Here is a 26,001-nt window from a genome sequence, read left to right as displayed (position 1 = left end):
CTTGAAAAACATTCTTCAACTTTATAATCCAAGTACACAGTCAAGTCTATTGCCAAAATGCTATTAACCTTTTCAAAAGCTAACAACTCAGCTGGTGACTCTTTGTATTTGTTTTTCCTGGCCAAAATCTGGAACTCCCTAACCCTCACTCTAGGAAACACACTAACCACTAACTATTTTAAGGCACAAATAAGAGAATATCTAAAATATACCTTTCTCTGTGCATGCACAACTCCTGGATAATAATTGTCCTGCACCTTGCTTTCTCTTTTCATTGTCAAACACTATTCCCTCAGTTACCAAAGCAAAATCTCCTCTTTTCTTATGCCTCTCCCTCCTCTTCCTTCTACCTATCCTAAACATTATTTTTTTTACCTTTTAATATTAATCCTCCATTTTCCTCCTTTTCTTTCCTTCTATAAAGTTAATTTCCAAATAAGTTTCAGAGCCCTTTATATGTTGCTGCTATTGATTAGTGATATTCTGTTTAAATGTATATTTGCTGAGTACTTGTACTGATTACTTGTATACATTTGTTTAATATTTTCTTTATGTAATCTTTTTGGTACTTTTCTTCCCAGGAAAAAAGTTTCTTAGCTCATTACATGATGCTGCCAGTAACTAAAGGTACTCTGTTTACATTTTGTGCACTTGTTGATTACTTGTGTATCTCCACTGAGTATGTTCTTTATGTTATGAAGTTTTTTGGAGCCTTTCTCCCCAGGCCTCCACTGAAAAGGGGAAGCTTTCTGCCCAGTCAGGCTATCCCTGTAAACAAATGCAGCAATAAATGAACAAATAAATAAACTACAAATCAACATTTTAGCCTTTAACTCAGCTGTTTTATATTTGCTTGTAGCTATCATTACATACAGAGTAAAAGCTGGATAAACTGAATTTTTGCATACCCCTTTATTATCCATCTGTATATATAGGGTTCATATTATGTGATCGAAGACGCATTCTGTTGAATGCGTCTTGATCGAACGTAAAAGAACGAAAAGGCAAAATAGTGAAGTGGCTTTTAAGTAACTTCTTTCCCTGAGAAATAATTTGCTTGGCCGCTTCCATTACTTTGCTGTTTTCGGCACTGTAGTGCAATTTCGAAGTTGGTATATTTAAGTAGGGGCATGTGGGGCGCACAGCCCCCTACTTTATGTAATATTTTAAAGTTTTTTTTTTTTTTGAAACAGTGATTTTTTTTCCAAGGTAAAAAAATTGCTGTTCTGAGGTTTCGACATTGTAAGCTTTCGCTTACATGTGATCGATTAATCATCGTTCGCTTTTTTAAGCATTCAGTTATGTAATATAGACCCTACACACACACACACACACACACACACACACACACACACATATATATATATATATATATATATATATATATATATATATATATATGTATATGCATATGTGAAGTTATCTTTTTAAGTCTTTTATCATATGCTTGTACATCTCAACCAACCTATATTCACTCTATTCCGCAATGTCTTAGAATGGTTTCTTGTAACACTTATGCTATACATAGTGTTAGCTGTACTTCACTGCTAAAAACTCTTTCAGTAGACAGTCATACCTATAATATTGCCATCAGAATCAGACACTGTCCTGGAGTTTCATATACCCCACATTCACAGTCCAAATAAAGCCAACCCTATAAACATTTCCTGCCCGATGAATGGCAATGCTAATCATGTATGCATGCGAGCAGGGCACTCTGCATGATAAGAAGCCTCTCCTAGCATCTGCAGCATAGGCCTGTGACTTGATTAAAGCCACATGAAAATAAAAACAACTGAAGTAAACAGTGTTGGTGCACAAACACCTTCAGTAGTGGATGTCAGTGAGAGTGCACAACAGTTGTAATGGTGATGTTATCAACAGCAATGTGTGTGTGTGTGTGTGTGTGTGTGTGTGTGTGTGTGTGTGTGTGTGTGTGTGTGTGTGTGTGTGTGTATATATATATATATATATATGTATATATATATATGTATATATACCTGTAGAAATGTACAATGCCAAGGAATGTACCACTGATGACTAAAGGTGAAAAATAGGTTACATACAGTAATAGAATCCAATAATCCACAGAGGTGGACAGAATTAAGTGCCCCTGTGCCATATCTGCAGTCTTTGGGTAAGCCACTCCTGTCTGTCACAGTTGTCTAACAGATATACCTTACCAAATTCAAATCACTGACAATCTTGCTCTACACAGCTGTTTATTAACTTTGTCTGCCACAGGAGATTGTAATGGAGGGGGTCACAAAGAACACACCTTAAGGTGTGAACTAAGAAATGCCTTTGATGGTCATTTATCCAGCACACATTTTTCTGAGGGATCAAAAGGATGTAGTGATGTGATTGTGCACAGAAGTGTGACTTAGCCATATCACTGTTTGTTGATTAAGCCAATATTTTCCATCCATTTTGTTTTGAACATATACATTCTTTGATTTGAATCAATGTATACCTGGATACACATGCGATAGAAGTCAATATTTACTACACACACCACTGGAAAACTCTCACCACAAGCATTAAAGAACATAGTGTGTTAAAAGGGTTTTTCTAGACCTAAGAGTAATAGTAGTAAATTGATGCAATGTTGTATGTGCCACTGTGTCAAGTCACTACACTCACATTATGATGCCCTTTGCTTGAGTTGAATAGCTGCCTGTGTAAGTCCACAATCTACAAAGCATTAACCACATGCGCCAAAGGGTAAGCCTTACCACAACTATGAGACTGAACATATTTGAAGGCATGACATCATCACTGTGGTGCAGTACAGTTTTGTCTAAAATTAATGGAGGAGCTCTCTCTCTCTCTCTCTCACTGTATTGTACACATTATAACTGTGCTAGATGTCATTCATCCCAAACACTAGAGACAGACACACTCGTACTTCTCCGTCACTGTGGGCTTTGAATACCTACATATCTAAGTACACAAGCTACAGGATATTGTACTGATTGCTTGCACCACAGGAGATGTCTTACTACAAATGTGAGACAGGGTATATTTGAAGGCATGACATCATCACAGTGCTGCAGGCATGGCTTAGTGGTAGGTCATACAGACTAATGTTACCAAGGTCCTGGGTTCGAGACTGACAGTGGGAATTTATTTTTGAACCTATGAACCTATATTCGCTTATAAATGCCCTTGGGCAGATAGCCTAGTATGAACCTATGAACCTATGAACCTATGAACCTATATGTGTGCCTTTAAACAGATTGAAAGAGTAGTGTGATTTGTCTCAAAATCTTACATAATGGCAGATGCTGCATTATCCAGTCATCTCTGTGACTGAAGAAGCACACACATGCAGTATACTTAGAGAATACCAAATTCAAACTCATGCCTTAGTAAGTCCTCAAGCTACAGAACATTGTATCATTTCCCAATGTCATAGGAGAAGGCATACTATATGGGTGTGATAAAAGATATTTCAACAAATGAGCTGATCAGCGTTTATCAAAGCAGGCGTCTGCACTAAAATGGACAAAGCAATTATGAAAAAGCCTTTTCTGATTATTTATCTACACATCAGATCTATGGGTGATGCCATTCTTAACTATAGTTACATTTTCACACACACATACTCACACACTGACACAACTAAGGTTATTAATTAATACTTTGATTTGAAGCAACTGTTTAATATTACAAATGAAAGGACATTGCATGGATCGTAAGTGCCATATGAGAAGTTTGATTACAACTAACAGAGTGCACATTTGAATGGATGATATCACCATTGTTTTGAGACAGTGATACATGTGCTAAAAAGGGACTGTAAGTGGTGGGAGAGCCTACTCCCACTGTACCACTACACACTTTGGTGAATGAAACCATTCCTACCTAGCATTGGAGAGAGAAACACACACACTCAAAATAGTCATTTATTGCTGGATTCAAACCACCAACCTATCTAGTTACACAGTGTAGAGAACACGGTATTAACTGCAAGTGCCACAGGAATAGTCTTAATGCATGTGTGGCATAGGGCATATTTGAAATTATGACATCATCACTGTGTAGCAGAACAATTACTTGTGTTAATAGGTGAAGCCCTCTTCCAGAGAAATGTCACTTCTGAGTAGAAGTGTACTCATCAAAGGTGTTGTTGAAGCCATAAAATCTAACACTAGAGAGATACAGACCCATACTAGTTCTACACTGTTGGATTCAAACAGCCTGTGTACTAGCACTATATAGAGTACATACTCTCAACTGCAAGTGTCATAGAAGACTCTGATTACAAGAGTGAGACAGAGCACATTTAAAAGGGTGACCCCATCAGTGTGTTGCAGAAAATATGCCTTTGCTAAAACTGAAAGAAATTGATGTGAGAACACTTTACCAAATGAAAGCTGTGTGAAGCCTCCTACTCTAGCCTATGGAACACATGGGACACACCAAGTGCAGAAGAAACAATTTCAAGAAAAGCCTGATTTATGATACATATTAATACACATTTGTAGGATTACTACATCTGTGTGCATCACTGGTTTGCAAAAAAAAGTAAAAGTCTGTGAAAAAAGAATGATCAATGAGAAATCAGTGATCTGTTATATTATACAACAAGTATAATACATACTGCCTATCAACACAATACATCACTCATGTGTGTACTGTGAGTGACATGTAGCTGTTTCACGATATGGTGTATTGATAATCACACTTGTGACTTGTAAAACTTGTGACTTGTAAAAAGTTTGATGATCATTCAGTTCTCTTTGATTTGATTCTTTTGATAATAAACATTTGGTATGTCATTTTGTATGTTCTTTTACTTTTCATACTTGCAGTGTAAATTAAACAAAAGTGTAAATTAAAAAAAAACATATGAAAGTGTACTACTACCTTACATATTTATGCAATGCAATACACCATTTTACATATTTACATAATTTATATTGTTGTATAGAACTATGTTGTTAAAACAACTAAAAAAAGACGTTGAACGATAAAGACAGAATCATAATCATATCTTGAGTACAATCATTTATTACAATATAAAAAAATAATAAGTAATATAAGCCACTATTTTTTTTGTGAAAATTGTTGCAAATTGTGCCCATGATGCTTAATGATATGCTAAAGTATGTATGCAATGGTTTTGAACTTAGAGAAGGAATTAGCAGTGGCCTATGGTATTCCATGCCAACCTTTATGCAAATAAGGAATACAGACATATAAACATTTCTGATTTTGATCCAGTTCAGAAAAGATGCGTATGTTAATGCTTTCTGTGTCATGATTTACACATTTGCCATGATTATGACAGTAAAATACATATTATACTGATAGTGCTGGTGCATAGTTATATTGTCATCATATCTGGTGTCTGTCCATAGATTTAAGTTTGTCACCTCATAAATCACTGATTTGACTAGAAGTCCTGGAATTATTGCTGGTAAGGCATGAGCAGGTTTGGAATTACTTTAAATCACATAAGTGACCAAGCATGGTACTGCTGGTGGAATAAGATATGGATCCATAATTTCATGGTTCATAATTTTAGACCTGATTCTGAATTCACACACCTGCCAATCTGTCTACAGACAAGAACATTAGGTTATCACACTACAAAGAAAGTCAAATATCAGATGCTAAACATACACATTTGAAGGGACTATGAAAAGAATATGAAGCAAGGTGATATGTGTGCAGCATACTTCATAACATTAATGACATCAAAACATCCCATATGGTGCACATTCAAGCCTACAGCCTGGTACCTGTCTCCTCATAGTGCTATCATTTGGCCTTTTCATAGCACAGCAAGACTAAGACAGTAGCATGAAGGGCAGCTGACTAATATAGCCAAAGGCAAATGTTTGCCAGTTTTTGCCATAAGACATTAACTGCAATTTACTGTGAGTTACAGTTGTCACGCTAATGATGAGGACAAAGAGTGATGAGACAGAAGAGGGGTGTGGAGAGAGAGATAGGGAGAGAGACATAAAACATTTTGGTTTATGGGCCATTTCTGGTCAAGTTGCCTTCTTTTAACCTGAGATTTGTCATCAAACCGACAGCTTAAAGAAGTGAACAGTGATTAATCGACCCTATGTAAGGGAAAGCTTACAATCTCGAACTGTCAGAACAGCGATTTTTTTCCTAGGGAAAAAAATTGCTGTTCCAAAACACATACACACAACACAAGCACACCAAACAAACAGCAATCCACACACATGCACCTAAAATCTTACAACTAACCCTACACTAAACTAAACACACACCACTAACTATCCACTTACCTTAACCCAAACCCTAACCATACGGTCTGTCACTATCGCACACTCACCTCACCCGCTCCCTAACCCTAACTCACCTAACCCATCCTAACCCTCACATCCACACAATCGCACACTTACCTGAACCCGACCCATAACTTTCTACCACAGTGCTGAAAATACCAAAGCAACAGAAACAGACAACCAAATTCTTTCCCTAGGAAAGAATTTGAGTTTCTATTGCTTCGATAATTTATGCTTTCGCTCTGTAGGGTTCGATATTAGAACATTCGAAGGTTTGAAACCTCGATGTTCTAATATAGACCAAATTCTGTCATTCTCTGTGCAATAAAGTAAATTCTGCCTCCCATCAGGTAAGGAGGTTCTGCTTGTATCTCTTCATGTCACTGTAATAGTGACAACATTATTCACTAATGGATGGAATGCTATTTGCAGTGGTGACAGCATTGGTCAAGCCATTACAGTGCTCAGCCTTGTACTGAGACCTGATATAGTCTTCCTGCAGAAGCCTACAACTGCAGTGTTTTGTGAGGAGTGCCTCAACTGTCTTTGCCTTCTCTTGACACCACCTATGGGCTCTAAATAGAGCACCACCCTCACCTTTGCTTGCCTTTATTTCTGAAAGATACCATGAAATATGGCAGTGAATTAGTGCCCAATTCAGATATCACAGTTGTCAGCCTGTGTGCAGCGATGAACAACCTTGTAAACTACATTTGCACAACTGAAAGCACAAAAATGGCATGCCAGAGAAACTGGCCATGATTCCTTAAAAATTCACTGAAAGTGTGAAATTTGACAGTGAGACTCAGCCATGTGTGATGCTCACGTTATGTTCTGCTCTCAAATTCCCAGATGTTTTATGATGATGATGATGATGATATTTGAATTCAATTTCAAGGTCTATATTCTCACCTGTAAATACAGTCTCTGTTATAGTAGATGGTAATCTTAAATAACAGTTTTTCTGACACAGTGATATGATATGACATCAAATATATGATACTGATAATAGTGTTGATAGGAGACAAAGTGGTATGAACTGGGACATAATGAGTTGGTGGGACATACAGACCATAAACTTTAACTTATAAATACGTCCTGGGAATTGAACCCATGATGAAAAGCGGGATAAACTGCTAATTGTTGTTTAATAATTGTTAATTTCACAAGTGAATTAACATTTGCAACATGTAAGCAGAGATGCAAAAGCTCCAACATGAGTGGAGATCTAATTATGACAAGTCTGTATGTATGTGACTTTCACTTTTTACATTACTGGAATTATATGTAAAAAATATTTATTTATGTAAATCAATTGTGCATGCATTGGTTTGCATGAGCTGATTAAAACCTGTTGGGGTAGGTACCGCACATATTTTACATGACATACTGTCCTTTACACCTAATAATTGTGTTGAGTCATAGTTTTTCAAATAACTGCTGTGCAGATTATACTTAAGAAAGCATCATTTACATTAACTATGATCATTGAAAGACTTTACATACTTGACACATATTATAATTGAATTATTTAAAAATGATTATAGTGAGTTGTATTGCAAACTGATTTTTGGTAATTGCCAGTTGTACTTCATGTTAAATTCCTAATAAAAATTATGTGATGCTACTATTCCGACCCCCTCAGTAAAATTATCTGTAAACTGGATATGAAACTTGCATTGCCAATGCCATTTCTCTAAACCTACTGCATTAACACCTTGAGACACAGAGAAAGGAAACAGGTGTATTTTCTTCATTTAATACTACCCAGAGTGCTGATGGAAGTGCAATGACGCCAATATCTTTTGCGCTACTGACAGCAGCCCAAATTCAATTTTTGAGTTTTTGCCTTTAGACTTGAACTGTCACTCAGCGCTAGATGAACAATGCCAAGCATCACCCTCCCAATAAAAAGAAGCTCCCCAAAAAAGGATTCAATCTTTTAACAATGTTTGCCACATGATAATTTGCATTACTATCACACATCATCACCCTCCATGTAATGACACTTATTGAGGAAGGGACCACACAGGAGATTACATAGGCTCATTTTATACACACCATATACAAGTAAGAATTGCATATTTTTAAAGGAAATTTATTAGTCTCATGATTACAACTTTGATTACTACTTTGGCAATATAGATAATTAATATGTTACTGATTTTATTTAGTCGCACTTTAGTAAATCTCATATTTTTTACATCGTGTATGTAAAAATGCATCATTACTTGTAACAGTTGTTCAGGATCCAACAACAAAACATCTGTGTCACTGTGAATAGTACGTTCAAAATATCAAAAGGTGTGATCAAACCCTGCATGATTGTTGTTGTAGTTACATATGTTAGTGCTTTAACATGTTCAGCCACAGAAAAGTGACATAAGTGCCCATCAGTCATTACTAAGCACTGCTATCTTTATACATATGCAACTGTAATTTCATTTAACCATGATCAGTGTTATGCTTAACAGGATTTGCCAAAGAGTATAGGTAATGTATTTAGTATTCATTACACAGAGTTGGGTTATTTAATTCATAATAAACAATGTGAGACAATTCTCATTCTAACCCCTTCAGTAAAACTATTTGTAATCTGGATTTGAGCCCTGCATTACCTCTGCTCTTACTCAGAAATGACTGCATAAAAACTTTGAGCTCCATAGAAAGGAAATGAACCATCATTCACTGCTAATGACTGCTGACAGTCACTGATGCACAAAGCTAAGCTTTGCACAAGGAATGAAGCCAAAAAAATGTCTTGTTGTGATGCTTTCTAATCTCTTTGGTCGTATACCCCACACATCCCACCACCACCCCCAACTAAGGAAACCACAGTAAAAAACTTTTCTAAAGCAAACTTCACCTTAATTAAGACAGAGGTGGTAAGTTTCACAGCCCCCAGGCTAAAGGATAACACTGCCCAAGATGCAGAAACCTTTAAAAATGCACTCATGAGCACCTACAAGGATGCATGGATTGTGCCATCCCTAGCAAAACCAAGACTCACACCTCTAAGAGAAGGAAACCAGTTTGGTGGACCCCTACAATAAACAAGCTATGCAATAGAAGGAGGAAACTAGTTCAGAAAAAAAGCAAATACCAAGAAGGAAAGAAAAATAGCCAAGGATTCAAAAGATAACCACAAAGCCTTCTTTAGCTATGTTAAGAATCTAAGTGGCAACTCGCAGATATGCACTGAACTAGTGCAAAATAGCACAAAATATACTGGACCTACTGATATTTCCAACATCCTGGCAGATAGATTCAGTGCAAACTTGGCTTAAAAAAAAAGCCAGTGCTATAGCACATAAAAAGATGGCTACTGATGGTGATCCTGTTACGGAACAACCACTCACTGAGATGGAGGAGCTCCTGTCCACTGTAAAGGATCCAGGCAGCTCATCAGGAGTTCACACTTTAGTGCTGGACAAGAGTGCAGAGGTGGAGCATGACCAAAGATGTCTGTTGCTGATGATCCAGGTATGCCATGAAGTATATTTTATATAAATATATATATATATATATATATATATATATATATATAGAGAGAGAGAGGGAGAGAAAGAGAGGCAGAGAGGGGGGGAGAGAGAGAGAGAGAAGGGGGAAATAAGATATAAGTGTATAAGCTCTTTATTTAGATTCATAACTAGGTGGAATTTTCTCAAACGTCATCTTCATTTTAATGCTTATCACCCATCTTTCCATCACCATTTTGTCTGCCTAGGCACATCTGGCAAAGAGGTTCCTTGGCTAGCTGTAAATTGTATTGCATACCTTTTTTACTCATATTAATTTTTGGACATTTATATTGAAGTCTAACTTAATTCCTTTCTAAGTGCACTTGCATCTATTATTGCTAAACTCAGGGTTGCATTACAAGTCTGATGAGATTTCTTGTATTTCTCTTTTTGTTGTATTTTATTGCTCTAATCACAGGTGAGATTGCCACCAGCGCTGTGGAGCTCTAACCACCTGATGCTGGTATATTGCTAACATCTGATGATGATGGCAGTGATGAAGAGGCACAGTCTGGGGTTGCAGAGGGTCAATCTGACACTGAGTTTGTGGTTCCCACATCCCCTGCCCAGAGTTTGAACACAGTTAATATGCCTACACATACCCATGACATGGAGATATCTGAGCATGAACAGTTTGAGGGTGACATAGTTGATCAGGGTGGTGTGGTTACTCCAGTAACAGACCATGCAGAATCTCCTCCTTGTCATCATGAGGGTTTAGTTCCACAGAAGGGTGTCAGCAGACATGCTCAGAGGAGACATGCTTTTTCCCAATCCCTGATTTTAGTGTGTCAGTAGGTGCTAAATGACATATCACGGAGGCACAGGCACCAGTTCCTTGAAAGAGGTAAATTACTGAATTTTGTCCATTTGACATGTGAGACTGCCTGAACTACATGGGTGACTACTTAGACTGGATGAATGAACACTAGATTGTGCAGCATTTGTCATGGAAAGTCTGCTGGGGAGAGTCAGCATCCATGTAGCCAGAGAACCACTACATCATCAGGTATTAGCCAACATGGCCATGCCAGGTCATGCTTCCACAGTGCACTACTTCCACTGCTATGTCAGTAATTGAGATGTCCACACCTAGACATGGTAAATCATGTGGGAGTGGTTGTGAACATAGGAATGCTGACACCTCATCCAGCAGACATTGTTCTCATTAAGGTAGCAACCTGACTTCTAGCCCAGTGTCATAGAAGAAGCAAGCTGACTACTGGCAGAGGTAGATCACATGGTCAGGGCAGTGATGGTAAAGTGAATCCTCTTCTATGCATGGCTTACACCTATCTAGGATGCCAAGGATTAGTGCTAGCACAAGTGCTTTGATTGTGCTCCTGCATACCAACCTCACATATTAAAACTCATTTTGGTTATACCATCACACACACACACACACACACACACACACACACACACACACACACACACACACACACACACACACACACACACACGCACACTTTATTGTCAGGTTTGCCCTCCTGTAACCCACTGTCACTCTGTGCAACTGATGACGACTGTGCCCTGCCCTTTGCATATTTCTTTGTGACTTAGGGTTGCCTATGCCTGATACACTCATTACCTAAGTGAAAATTTAAGAAACCAAGCACATATAAATAGTAAGAGTGATGCATGCAAAATTATTGACCTTTACTTACACAAGTAATGCTTATGCTCTGTGAGCATCTGACAAAGTCAACCCCAGAAGAGACAACTCGTAGCAGCATTAACCAATGTAAGCAATGAACCTGTAAAGAAGAAATAAAAATGATTACCGTCCTGTTGCTCGTCTGGTCAGGATAAAACAGATGAACATTTGTGGGTTCAGTTCAAGTAGTGTTCTTACAGACAAACACATCAGGAATGAGGCTTTGCAACTTAAACTTAAATAAACTTATAAACAGACTGACTACCACACTTATACATGTTAACACTCTGGTTGTTCTCTCAAAATGGCACTGTTGCCTGCACGTGCTTAGTATTTACATGTGTGTGCTACGTCTGGAAATGGTTCTTAAAGGTACATACATATGCTCTGATCTACATCCTCCCTCTTTGTGAAATGATCCATATATGAAATGACAGTATTCAATGACATGCAATTTACAGAAATGATCTTTTGACATATTATGCAGAACTAATTATTTGACATGCAATCATACAAACTTAGACACATATAAAACAAGTATGTCCTGTGTGCTGTGTATTTTAGGTCTAGGTCTAGGATCATGTAACATAAAAACATGGAAGAAAGCAATGGGGATTGGTCTGGAGGAATGTGTTCAATGTTGGGGACATGGGACATATGGGACATCATCAGGAATGGAATGGATACTTCTTTTTGGTAGAATGATGTGTGAACATGCTCTGGTTGCTCTAGTCTCTAGGATCTGTATATCATGCTGTGATATCATGATTATCACATCTGAAGAAAATGTCTGAAGTTTCCCTAGCACTCTATACTCTCAGATTCCACTAAATAGGATCTTGGATCAGTACTTACACCTCTCACTTGAACAATTCCATCAAAGTCTTTCACGGTTTGCATCCTCACTGTCTCACCTTCTGAAATCTTTGCATATTTTCTGCTCATTTGGGCAATTAAAGCTAAAGCTGGGCTTAGATAGCTCTGTTGTTTTTAGCATTAGGTACTGACCAACTAGAACTAATAGGCAAGGTTGTCCTGGTTTGCCTAGACAGACGTCCCTGAGCAGGTGAGCTAAGTAGATTATCACGGGGTATATTTCTGAGATTAAGTAAATTCAGAAATCCACGTTGGCACTCACACTGACCTCTCATTGCTTTGCACTGCATTTGCTTGATGTCACATAAGGATCACACTGTGGATATTCAGGACTGATACCCATGTGGATAGTATAGCTCTTTTAGCATTCTCTGAAACAATTGACTGGGTAAACTGGAAACCATTGTGGAAATCACATTGTGTGGACTACCATGGACTGAGATGTATATAAATCTTAATAAAGCTGGCACCTGGTTAGGAAAAACAGGAAGGCTACCATCCAAGGTCTCTCACCGAAAAAGAAAATTATATCCACAAAAAACAAAAAATGACCCACAAAAACTGTTAAAATAATAGGAAGCATTAAGTAAGACAAAGCACACTTCAGCGTATGCTTTTTCAGACAAACAAGAGTGGTAAAATTCTCTCTAAATGGTATAATAAGTCCCCAAATAGTTAATCAATCAATTCATAAATTTATCACAATACCATCAAATTTCATCAATTAGCCAATCAATTCAGCAATCTCAACATATATAGGTAGATACTAGTACTGTGGTATATTGCATATACTATATTATAATCATCATGTATATATATAAATATATATATATAAAATATTCAATATATATATATATATATATATGGATGTACAGAATAAAACTACATGACATACATATATAATATATAAATATAAAAAATATAAATAAAAATTTAAATATAAAATAACAAAAAAATTTATGATATCAATATACTAAAACAAACATACATATAAATAATAAAATTACATAAATTCAATAAATAAAAATATATTATTAAATATGAACAAATAATATTAAAATATATCATTATAAAAATAAAATACATTATTTCTATAAAAAATATATATTAAATAATCTCAATATAAAAATATATAAGGTAAGTAATAAATCAGTATGCTATAGGTAACTTGCTAGCCAGTTTTAGATTTAATTATATCTTAAATCACTTGTTGAGCTTGTTGAATTTTATGCTGACTGACTGTTTCTGACCCCTGTTTTATTCAAGACTTCTGATTTTGTCCTCAGCGTTAACTCTTCTTTTTTAAAATATTAAGTCCTTCTAAATCTATATATTATACTTATTCTTTTATTGACCCCTTTATTTAAAGATATTTCTTACCTTAATCTATATATAACTTAATAAAGCATTTGTTATATCATATATATTAAAATATATATTTGTTAATAATTGCTAGCAGATCATATATAAGATTATTCTGGCTACATCTATAGTATTTAGAGGTTAATTGAAGTATATAGAGCATTAATAAGTAATCAAAATGTACAAGTATTAAATTTATTGCTTATAAATAAATAATAGGTACAATACATTGAATTCACCTATAGTAATATATTTAAATTAAAAGTCACTTCAGTGAATAGTAAGTTCTTTAAAGTCTTATTACAATACCTAGTATATAGTTCTATTAGTTTACTATAGATGATAGTAATAACATGTTAATTTTTTATATTTAATAATCTAAATGTTTCTTTAAATTTATAGTATTACTAATAATTCTTGATAATATTATATTTATTATAATTATATGATGTTATTAGTTTTTTAAATCTTAATTTTTATTATATTTTTTATTATTTAATTATATTCTTATTTGTATAAATTCTATTTATTTATAATTTTTTATTTTTAATTTATTATTTAGGAACTTATAACATTTTTAGTAAATATTTTTTTTTAGTTATTTATTATTAATTGATTGAGTATTGGGAATTTCACCATTTTTACACTTAACATCTTAGATCATTATACCTATTCTTAAATTACGGGTAACCATAGACTACTGTAAGGAGCGAAACCTGACCTAAAAAGATAGCCAATTGTATATTTTTGGCTGCAATTACATTGGTAAGTATTTTTGAGATTAACGTAGATCATCAAGGGTTTTTAGCAAATCACCTTTGAAGCAGCCAAAATAACACAACATCTGCCACGATATTGGGACTAAGAGTGATTGGATAAACCACCACTCTTTAGTCAATAATGCCTGAATTCTGACGGTTCAAAGGGGAACCATTGTCAGAAATCACTTTGTTGGGAAATCAGAAATCTTGGAACAATTTTACCCATGGACTGGGAACCACCCCGTGTAATCAACCAGTTAACATTGATGGTTATTAGGGAATTGAACAGTCGCCATTTTGAAGAGTTCAGAGACTCAAATTTACAAATGTTAAGCACTTTATTAATGCCTTTTGCTAGAGAAGGCCAAAATACTAGTTCTCTCACCCTTCTTTTGGTAGAGTCAGTACCTGGGTGGCCACAATGCAAAAGTTTGATGTATTCACATTGTAAGGAAGTAGGAACAATAACTTTGTGACCTTTGAAAAAGATACCATCTTCCATCTGCATTTCATCTCTGTACGGAAAGTAAGGTTGTACATCTGGTAATACACAGGATTGCTTTGATGGCCATCCTACATTGATGAAGTTGTTGAGCTTTTGCAAAATTGGATCAGTCTTTGTATGATCGTTCAGCTCATCAAATTTCATGGTAAAAAAAAAGTATACACTTCCATGACAACAAAGTCAAAATTCTCTGCATCAAGCTGTTCTGTGGTATTTCTCGGTGATCTAGATAAGGTATCAGCCAGATAAAGAAGTTTACTCCTTCTATAGACCATTTTGAAATTGTAATTTTGCAATTTGAATGTCATTCTTTGTAGTCTTGCTGGAGCAGAATGCATAGGCTTCTTAAAAATAGTGACGAGAGGTTGATGGTCAATTTCTAGCTGGATAGCTCGGTCATAAATATAATCATAAAACTTTAAACATGTGAACACAATTGCCAAAAGTTCCTTCTCAGTTTGAGCATACTGCATCTCAGTTTGGGTAAGAGTTCTAGATGCATAGGCAACAGGTTTGCCTTCTTGAAGAATAACTGCACCAAGTCCGAACTTTGAATGCATCACAGGAAAGAACTATTAGTTTGTGGACATCATTGTATCTCAATGTAAGTGGGTTAGCAATTTCATGTTTGAGGTTATGAAATGCTCTTTGGTGTTGTTCTAACCATGACCATGCAACATTTTTGCATGTCAGATCTCTTAAATGTGCTGATAACTCACTAAAGTCAGGGATAAATTTGCCCAAATAGTTAACTGTACCAAAAAAAATGCTGCAAGGCTTGGACATTATCTGGTGCTGGCATCTCAATAATGGCTGCTTGTTTAGAAGGATCTGGTTGTAAGCCTGTACTTGTAAATCAATGACCTACATAAGTAACTTCTGGAAGCCTGAATTTGCACTTCAGAGGACTGAGCTTTAAATTCACTTCATGTGCTCTGTTCAGAAGTTTCCTGAGGTTTCTGCCATGCGCTGCTTCACCATTACCTCCAACCAGCAAATCATCAACTATTATTGCACACAGGTAGCCTGAAAAAATCTGCTCCATTGCATGTTGAAAGACTTCATTGGCAGAATTTATTCCAAAAGTCATCCTGAAGAATCTGTATCTATCAAATGGGGTATTGAATGCAGTCAGTAGTGTAGATCTGCGACCAAGCATCACTTTCCAAAATGAACTCTTTGCATCTAAATCAGAAAAAAACAGTGGCATTTGGCATGAGGTTGCAATCCCTTGACTGATGACTGTAAGCACAGGGTAATGAGGTCTTTTCAATGTATTGTTCAAGTCTATTGGGTCAATGCATATTCTGATTTCATCTGAATTTTTCTTATGAGCAGCTATCATGGAAGATACTCAGTTGGTCCTGTGACTGGACAAATCACACCTTGCTATACCATTTTGTCTAACTAGATCTTGACATTGTCCTGCAAAGCTTTTGGGACTCTTCTAGCTGGTCTAAACACTGGACTGACCTCTGGGTCTACTTTCATGGAGTACACAACTGGAAGTTTGCCTAAGTTGTTGTCAAACACATCAGCATACTCTGAAAAAATAGTGTCACTGAAGCTGGAACCGGGACATGTGCTTACGTGATGTACTTCTTTGGCAAAAGAAAGTAGTTTCATTCTTAGACTGTCTCTGAGACCTAATAATGACTGCACAGGTCTTCGGATAACATAAAATTGCAGGTCATAACTGTTCCCAGCTGAATAGCATGAATGCACTATTGAGCCTTTGGTTTGAATCTCTTCACCTCCATAAACAACAAGCTTTGTACTATTGCCCAAATTAAGTTGTTCATCAGCCCTCACTTTAGCAAATGTTTCTGCTGACATTACCTTACACTTTGAACCAGTGTCTACTTTGAGCTCTGTGGATGTACCATTGATCAGGATAGTACAAAATACTTCATTCTTTGCCAATAAATCTACTGCATTAATCTTTTCACCAACCACTGATACACCATCTTCATAGAAAGTAGGGCTGCAGCTCTCTGCATGATCAACCTGAGTGACCTTTCTTAATAACTAAATGAGGCTTGCTTGATTTACAAAATGCTTGAAAATTATTTCATTTTTTCACTTGTGGCATTGTTGACCAAATGCTAAGCACTTCTCTCTTTTAGACTCATGCTTGGCTCCACAATTATGACAGTTAAGAATAAAACTTGACTTGGGTTTTGCTGACGCACCCTTATACTGTACTGAGTATGCCCTTTTTACTGAGCTAATCTTGGAACTTGCTAGAAAGCTATGGGTTCTCCCTGCTACACCCACAGCAGTTGCTGCTGCCATGTGCTTAGATCTGTTTCTGCTTGATATGTGTTACATACTGTCTATGTTTGCTCTAGAGGCTGTTGGAACCATGCTCTTATCACTTGTAAGCATACTTGTGTGCTTTTCTGTGAGCTTAGGGATTTGACAAATCTCTATAGCTTTGCTTAATGTTAAATCACTGTCACAAAATAAAATCTTTCTCACTGCAACACTATTAATACCACACAAAATCCTGTCCTTTATTAACTCATCTTTCAAGTCATGAAATCTGCATGTTTTAGCCTTATTTCTCAAATCAGTGATATAAGCTGTAAAAGTTTCGCCTGGCTTATGGTCTATTGTGCAAAATAAGTGCCTCTCAAATGTAACATTTGTCTGGGGGTTGCACATTTCTCTAAATTTATGTTTTAAGCATTCAGGGTCCTCCCTGGATTCAGCTGATACCACAATATGATGGTTTCCCCCCTCTCCTGCATATACTTTTAGTGCATACACAAATGAATGCTCTCTTTCAATAGCTTCTGACGCAGCTAAGTTAAGCAAAATGAATGCCCTTGTCATAAAAAGCTGCATGTATGAAAATATTGTATTCCTGCTTGAATACTCCCCATTTTTCTGCTATATTATGATCAAACACAAGTGGGCTTGGTCTGCAAAATGCCTCTGCCATATCAATACACAGTAGTGAAGGTGCTAGAAATCATGTACAAACATATATATGCCAGCACTTTATGGCAGTGCTTGCAATTATGCCCAATGGCACAATAAACTCTCTGAAATAACTGCACTTTGCCAAATAAGTCTCAGTAGCACAAGAACACTCTGAAATCACTGTACTTTGTAAAACCCTTCCATATCAGTGTACGAAATACTTCAAAATGATTGTACTTTTCAAATAAACTGTACATGGCAGAAGAAGCTCAGAGTAAGAAATACTCTGAGATGAATGCACTTTGCAAATAAACTGTACACAGCATAAGAACCTTTCAAAATGGCTTTACTTTGCAAAATAACTCTGCACAGTGTAAAAAAAAACACTTTGAAATGGCACCTTTCTGTGAATAAATGCACACAGCACAAGAAACTTTTCGAAATGGCTGTACTTTGACTGCACTTTGCAATATAACTGCACTTTGCACACAACAAACTCTTTGAAATAACTGCACCATGATAAAGAATGGCTTCGGTCAATGCAAAATAGTCGTTTATGCCCAAAACATGATCTTTTACCAAAAAACATGCAGTCACCTTGCTATTTAAGCTTAATTTTCCCTTTCATTGTACTCGTTATGCTCTTTTAATCCCTTATCATGCTCATTATACTTTTCTTGTGCCCATTTTACTTTAAACATGCTCGTTATGTAAACCAAAGATAATTCTGCACCCCATATGAATAGTTTTTCCAGTTTTATCAAATATCATGGTTTCAAACATTTTGTTTAATTAATAATGTGGTTTGTGCCTTTTGTTTGCTTAGTAATATGTTTTGTGCTCCTCATTTGATTAATACTGTGTTTTGTGCCTTATAAATACACCATTTCATTTTCTTTGCCAAATAAATCATTCGCATAGTTTTGTTTACCTTTATCTCATTTCTGGCCCTTTTTAATGTATCTGAGCTCCGTTTCATTCAACCTGTTTATTCTGCCTTGCCTTCAACTCTACAACTCATGGCTTGAAGAAGTAGCTCTTCTAATCCCAGTTCTGACACCATGTCACTTATATGGTCAGGATAAAACAGACAAACATCCATGAGTTAAGTTGAAGCAGCTTTATTACAGACAAACACATCAGGAATGAAGTTTTGTAACTTAAACTTAAATAAACTTATAAACAGACTGCATACCACACTCATACATGTTAACACTCTGGCTGTTCTCTCAAAATGGCACTGCTGCCTGCATGTGCTCAGTATTTATATGCGCATGCTACATCTGGAAATGATTCTTAAAGGTACATACACATGCTGTGCTCTACACCCCCTATGTATGTATTGTATATCAGTGAGATAAAATATGGCTTAACTGTATAGGAATGTCAACAGAAATAGATGTTCTGCAGGATTCAATAAACTCTGTGTAGGCTCTGTGTACAGTCTGTACAGAGTGTTTCCATATACACAGCCATGATATGCTCTCGGCAATGCGCAATGCATATTAATATTGCATGGTGCACCTAAGTGAGGTTTTGCAACCTGTTCCAGTAGTGTTGGACACAAAACCTCATAGAACAACACAGATAATGAATCTATATACAGGAGAACACTGATGGCCTACCTGCATACCTCCCAGCCTCTTACAGCAAGAAGTCTGTACAAACCCACTAAATACAATGGGGAAAAGGCTGTCAAATAGTGACATCTTGCACCTATAATCTTAGGAACATGACAAAACACAGGTATGCATTAGCATGTATCTTCTGAAGATTATGAAGTTCTAAATGAAAACATCTGTCATAATTTAGTGCCATTCATCCTAACCGATTATTACAAAACCACAAATTTTATGAGGAACACCACAAAAATACCAGCCAAAACCTGAAAAAACTGCCAAAACTAGTTATATCTATATAGTTCGACTTTCCTCCTGATTTTTTAAAATTATGCCATGTTTGCAAGATGCGGCGTGGTATTTGGTAATGCTTACCTCATTTGCACAATGGGACCACCCATGTATCAGACTTGACCCAGACATCCAAAAATAGAAACAGGATGCTTTCAATTGCTATTGATCTGCATTGCTGGGCATTGTGCAAACCTGATAAATGAGTCTGTGCTACTGCATACCATCAATTTAACAATGAATACTAAAATGCAGACTACAGGTAACAAAAAGTGTGGTGACATGTGTAGAGTGCTGGACTGGTGTGCAGATGGTCATGGGCTCCAGTCCAGGGTATGCAAACTTTGTTTATACTGATGTGACATTGCAGCTTTTACAAATAAAGTGGTAATGTAACAAAATAACAGTGGAATAGCATAGGTTGTAAGTCATGTTTGGATACATTTAAAAAGGATGTGCACAACGTAAACCAATGCACTTCTTTTACTGTGCTTTAAGTGGTGGACAGATTTTTCAAATGGATCAAAATACAGACAATGCACATTCTCAACAAGCACAACTGGCAGAAAAATATGCTATTTAAAGGTGAATCAGTGGGACTTGTACTTTAGACACTGAGCTTGATCTTGTGAAACTTTATCAGGTGTTGGAGAGGGTGTGTATTCCAGGGCACAGTGTTGGTGTGTCCAGGAGTCCAATGTGTTTACTCAGCTCCTAGTTAAGGATCATGGACCCCGGCTGATGCAGAAGAACTATACCAGCTAACAAAATAAATCTAAAGCCTGGTATAGTTTGGCAAGGGCATTTACCAGTGTGATTGGTATCCCCCACACTGGGGAACATTGTCATCTCTATTATGATTACCTGCACTGCAGAAAAAGGGATCCTGATGATCACTGGATCAGGGAGTGTTGGTCAGGGACCACCTCAGACATGTGTATTCATGCTTTACATTTAGTAATCTTTGTGTAGAAATTAGACACTGTCATCTGTGCTAGCATGTCTGGCTAAAGTTTTGTACGTAATTTCATATTAACCTGTGTATTATATGCCAGCATGACTACCTATGATATTGTAAATAAGTTATTGTATGTTGATTAATGCTCTGTTTGTACAGGATGTTTTAAAGAGTTGAACAGTGTTCTGTTACATGTCTAACTGTGCATGTTTGTGAAGGTGATTCTAACTGCAGGCTGTTTCAGTGTCAGCTGATCAACAGATGATGTCATCAGAATGTTTCCAGCTGTTCTGTTTTTTACTGTCAAAGACAGAAAGACAGGAAGAAACTTTAATAAACAGATGCTTGTTGATTTTCATAAAGTGAAATGGAAATAAGAACTGGAATAGTTGACACAGTTAACCTAGCTTATAAAAGCATCTGCTGAAGACAGTTTAAGTCAGTTATAGTTGTTGTTCAGATGAGTTAAGTTCATAGTTGGGTTCAGTTCACAATACACAGTTGTACTGAGCAGTGGATACCCAAAGGACTCACCAGGAACTGTCAGAATGGTAATACAATATGATGTTCCTTTTTGCATGTACATCACCTTAAGTTCTGAGGTTCATAGGATGTGACAATGGTATGGATCTGATGGTATTTAGAATCATAGCCATCACATCACAATATAATATCCAAAGGCAGATATAATGCAAGGCCAAGTTTTGTCTAGCAAGGGCCACCCATTGTCCAGGAGGGAATTAGCAGTGATCCATGCCAGATAAAGTTTTTACATAAAGTCATCCAGCCTGCCCTTCAAAAGAGTAATGGAGGTGCTCTGCTTGACATGGATTTGAAGCCTACTGCAGAAGAGTGACAACCTTTGAGAGATGCATCTGCCTTTACAGCATGCCCTATGTATGTCATATTGTACACTGACATGCTTGGAACAGATAACTGGTATCCCATATTACTTATGCATGCACATCATTGTCATCCCATTTTGGCCACAGATAGCCCTGTAAGGCATACATAATCTGTCTCAAAGCTGTCTATATTATACCACACACAGTGACAGATATGCCATTCTCCCCACAGAAAGACAGGAAGAAACTTTAATAAACAGATGCTTGTTGATTTTCAAACAGTGAAAAGGAAATAAGAACTGGAATAGTTGAAACAGTTAACCTAGCTTATAAAAGAGTCTGCTGAAGACAGTTTAAGTCAGTTACAGTTGTTGTTCAGTTGAGTTAAGTTCATAGTTGGGTTCAGTTCACAACACACAGTTGTACTGAGCAGTAGATACCCAAAGGACTCACCAGGAACTGTAAGTCTGCCTTTGCTCTGTTGGGATATTTAGTTTAGATCAGGACAGTGTTCTTCAGTTAGATAGGAAATTATATTTACATTAGTCACAGTTTTCCAAATGTTGGATTTCTGTTCTTCAGTAGTAATTTCATTTTCCTGGTGACTGAATAATGCTAGTTTATTGAAATTACATTTTATATTTTTAATCATTTTGCTCATTACTAAATATTTTTATTATCTTACATTGTGTCTGATGATTCCTGTGCCACTTAGAAAGCCTGGCTGCTTTAGGTCATTTGCTACCATTTGTTTTAGTACCTAATTTTAATAATTGAACACCCCATTTAAAGGGCATGTAGATGCTCTGGTTGGTGGCAGCATTTTACTGTATCATCTGGGGACACAGCTGGAAATCTATTTCAGACTTCCCCAGTAGTGTTTGGATGTGTGAGATTCAATTTATTTAGGTGTGAGTGTACTAGAGGTCTTAAACTGGGACACATTGCTCTGGAGTGTTTAATAAGGAGTTACATTAGGGGTGGACAGAAGTATGCAGTCCAGTCCCTGGTTATAGAGCATGTTCTTGGTGTTCTTTTAGAGAAATTATGAAATATTACTCTTATTTAAGTGATATTCTCACATTGGAGTCAGTAGTGAAGATTGAAAATCCTTAGTCGCTGACACAGGGTAGTAAGGGGACATCACATATTGGTGGCAGCTTGGTGGGATATTGACCGGATGTCACATTATTGGTGCCAGTTCAGTGGGATACTGACCAAATGTCACACTAAAATATTTAATCTGAATATGGTAGAAACTAGTATTTATAATGCTTTTTTCTTTTTCCCATTTTCCACAGCTGCAGAAGAGAAGGCCTCAAATGTCAGGTCCCATGCAAGGTGATTGGCCAGGAAGTGAGAAGCACGTGGTAAGTAAGCATACTTATATAAAGTACTGTTATTGCAGCATTAATAGTGATATATAGATTAGTTGCTATATCGTATATTTGTATGAACTTGGGAATACATGTCTGCACTGTAAGAGCATGTATGCATGCATTACTCTGTAGCATAGCTTTCAACTGTCCTTATTTCTGCTGAATACCCACATTTAAGAATCACTGTTTTGGTCTCTTCATTGTAGGCTTCATGGTTGTCTGGCAAATAATTTACATTGAAGTCAATAAACAATGAGTGTCAAAATGTATGTTAACACAAATCCTGTGCACCTATCCTTGTGTGTAACAGCAATATTTGAAATATGTTCCTAGTTATGGGTCATTGTATACCCATTAATTTTTGACATGTCAAGATATCCTGCTCTAAAAGGTGGAGAGATATGGTCTGTAATACAAAGCAACAGTTGCGCATTCTCAGATAACAGTGAACATGAGTCTATGAAGTGTAAAAGGAAAGTGTGCTTGCATTATGTTGTATTCCAAATATTGCTCTTACATACATATAAAGTTGCTAGAATAGCAGGTTATGCATTAGCATGACTGTTCTGAAGGATATGAAGTCTGAAATTCAAATGTGTGCCATCAGTCCCTGACTTCCGTCCTCAATGATTTGCCAGTGATTTGACAAACAACCACTGTTGTGTGAGAAAACAGAACAAATATATGAGTCCAACATGTGGACATTCTATGAATTTCTATACAGTTGAGAGGGATGTGCAGCACACAATCAAATTGAAAATATTGTAAAGTCACAATAAAATGTTACATGTTGCCTGTACATTTCATGATAGGTCTACTTCAAAAGATCAAAGTACCAGAATATCAAAGATGGATTCATTGAGATAATATTGATGAATCTTCACATCACTGAACTCCTGGAACAGTGAAAACTAACCCTGGGAAAATAACCACTTGTCCACCATGGTGAACTTTGCCCTTTCCCCACTGTAGTGCTATCTTGAAGTTGGTATACTTAGTTAGGGGGGTATGGGGGTTGCAGCCCCCCAAATCAGGTGGGTGTTATGGTGAAGCCCCCCCCCCACTTTGGAGGGTTTTACTTGCTTCCTTGTTTGTTTGTTTTTTTCCAGTGGTCAAGTGGTTCTTTTCCCGGGAATAGCTTTTGGAGTTCCGGGTGCTCGATGTTTTACAGTATTATTGATGTTGACTTTATGATTTCTTTTTCACTGATGTGGTCTTTCAGTACTTTGATGTAGACCCTTTTGTGACATGTTTCACTTTTACAATACTGGAGTAACTAATTACACACCCTGTTATGATGTTTTGCTTGCAAATTTACAGCACTATTTTGCATGTCTCTGTATTTCTTAGTGATTCATCAGTTATCTGTCCAGTAGTCTGGGGCATACAGTGTGTACACCTTTCCATATTACTGTATTTACAATGTCAAAGCATAAATTGGGAGGGTGGCCTAATCGTTAAGGTGTTTGCCTTACAAGCACATGGTGCAGGATTCGAGTCTCACAAGGGATAATTGGCTAGGCTTAAAATGGCTTGCAAGGGCAATTAGCCTAGTACTAGCCTATGAACCTATAACTGGAAATAATATGATATGCAATTGCCAACTAAGGAAAGACAGGATGGATGTCACAAACAAACATTGACTGTTCTTTTGGGCATGGGGGAGCATAGAGGTGTGCATGCTATGGCACTAAAAAAGACTGTGTTGGTCTGGTTACCCTGCATGTCTGGCATCCTGCCTGGTGTAAGATTTAGTTATGGTTGAGAACTGTCATCTCTAATGCAACTCTAGTACAGATGTATAGTGATGTCAGAAAATAGTTTTAGCCTCCTAGATGTTGAGTGAGTGTGCTATGGCTTATCTCATAGCCAATTCAAAGACTTACTGAGCATGGCTATGTCTGCCTACAACCACACCAGCTGCTGGTTCCTCCCCTGGGTCATCATAGGCCTATGGCTGTGGTGATCTTGGCATTGTCGGTAGGATGTTTCTCCCATTACTTTGATTATGCTGCTGCAGCTGTTCCCACTATTTTAGCATAGCACATACCATGAGCATTGAGGAATATGTCAGTGGATTGTAATGCTGCCCTCAGCGAGAGGTATGTAGGCACTGGCATTTTGAGTGCAGTAGCTGAAAAACATGCTGTATGGCATTACTGGTTGGACTGCATGTCTCATTATGGTGTCCCTGTGTGTGTGTGTGTGTGTGTGTGTATGTGTGTGTGTGTGTGTGTGTGTGTGTGTGTGTGTGTGTGTGTGTGTGTGTGTGTGTGTGTGTGTGTGTGCATCTCTGATAGGTTTCCTCAGCCATGACTCCAGTGCATAGCATGCATCCACACCTAAGTGAGCCTTGGAGATATCCCCCATAGCACACATTTGGTGCGGCTGGGGAAGGTGGCACATATGGAAGTCATGCTAACTGCACGTGTTACCAGCACAGATGTTACACATGATTCCCATGACATTACACATGACTTGGCAGTTGTTCAAGTGGTAGACCTTATGGTTAATGTAGACCCTACCCTGTTCCCCAGGTGTTGTTCTCTTGTGTACATGACTGCGATGTATGGCACACATTACTGGAGAGTAGTGTGATATATGTTACAATTTTAGCATACTTGTGATCCTGTCTTCCGAACTTACGTTAAAATATATGTGCCCTCAGCCATGTTGTACCATAGTATACAGGAATGTTCCAAAGATCCTGGATGCTGATGCCTATGAAACACAAGCATATCCACCCGGGCATGCTTGAGGGTACCAGTGGTTAACATATTAACTTCAGCACGTACCTTATATTCCACTGGGATGGGTTCCCTGCATTTGGCTCTGTATCTGACTCTAGGCTACCAGAGGTCCTATGGTTTCTCTACTGTATTGTTGGCCTACAAAGTCTTCACACTCTCTGTCTATGACTGTTGGCAGCAGCAGCTTCAGCCTGTACCACAGACAAGTGTGTTTAGAAAGTAGCGGATACTACCAATCTGTGTGTGCTTAAGTTGCATCTGTACTCCACTATTTCCT

This window comes from Protopterus annectens, chromosome 11.part0 (genome assembly GCF_019279795.1).
Source record: "Protopterus annectens isolate FY-2018-M chromosome 11.part0, PAN1.0, whole genome shotgun sequence".
Taxonomy (NCBI): domain Eukaryota; kingdom Metazoa; phylum Chordata; order Ceratodontiformes; family Protopteridae; genus Protopterus; species Protopterus annectens.
Note: the sequence above shows the minus strand (reverse complement) of the source record.